Below are 1085 nucleotides of genomic sequence, written 5' to 3'. Positions count from 1 at the left end.
GACCCCTAATGTCACCTGGAGACCCCAAAAGAAGCTGATGAAGCACAGATTTGCTTCATCAGCTTCTTCTCTCTGGCAGTAGGAGCCAGATGACTGACAGGTGAATGCGGAAGTGATGTAATACACATCACTTCTGCATTCACAGCCCCGGAGGGAGATCAGCAAGGAGCTGACTCCCTCCTCCTGACGCCCTCCCCAGCCGGTCCCGGGCCGCGGATGGGCTAGCGGATCCCGGGATTAAAGGTGAGGGGTCAGGAGGGGGGAGATGGCGGCACCCGAGATGCGGGGGGGGGGCTCCGAAATTCACGCCATACAACCGATCGGCGGCTATAGAGCCGCTGATCGGTTGTATGTGAAACAGCCGTTAACGGCTGTAGTAACGAGCGGGTCTGTCCTGCCTGTGCGCGCGCGCGCAGGAAAAAAATGCCGTCTGGCGACGGCAACCCGCGGATGCGAGTCTGCCGTCCGTGCGTTTTTTCTTAACGGGCGGACGGCAAGAGGTTAATTTATTTATCCAATCTGATGCAGGCGCTGTTCAGGTATTTTGACTGTTGGTGGGGCTGACTTCATCCATATTAATCAAATAAAATCTACTACTGTATCCCTGCTTAAGACATACATTTATGGAAATGACTCGTTTAACAAAGTACTACCCTTTTAAAGACTTAATTTAATGCTGCAAATAATACACTTCCTGTTCTAGGGTACCTCCGCTCATTTCTCCACTATATTTGTAATGGATGCGATGGTTGTCACCTAAGCTGGACTTCAACATCTCCTCCTCTCCATTTCCATTACATAAGGGGTGGGGGATTAGTAGTTGACACATATAGGATAACTTCGTTTTTTTGCTTTTAGTTCGGCTCACAGGAAGCAATGAAGCCACTACATTTCTGGCAAGATCAACCGGTATTTTCTGTTTAGCTGAAAATAAAAACGAATGCAGCCACCATTTCTAAGGACTTGTAAACTGTTCTATATTCAGTTTTTTATGTTTTTAGATCGGGTTTAGGTGTTAGCATTATATTGGCATTGCACAGCTTTGTGACCAGTTTTCTTTTCTCTCCCTCCCCCCCCCCCCCCCC

At 48.7% G+C, this 1085-nt stretch overlaps 1 protein-coding gene across 1 annotated transcript in view; it reads left to right on the top strand.

Moving 5' to 3' along the window:
- The window catches only part of ANAPC7 (anaphase promoting complex subunit 7), a 40169-nt gene that overhangs the window by 10993 nt on the left and 28091 nt on the right, over nucleotides 1–1085 (top strand). The window lies entirely within an intron of this gene.

Source organism: Nanorana parkeri, unplaced genomic scaffold (assembly GCF_000935625.1).
Source record: "Nanorana parkeri isolate BGI_ZX_2015 unplaced genomic scaffold, ASM93562v1 scaffold331, whole genome shotgun sequence".
Taxonomy (NCBI): Eukaryota; Metazoa; Chordata; class Amphibia; order Anura; family Dicroglossidae; genus Nanorana; species Nanorana parkeri.
This window is presented reverse-complemented; position numbering and strand designations above follow the sequence as displayed.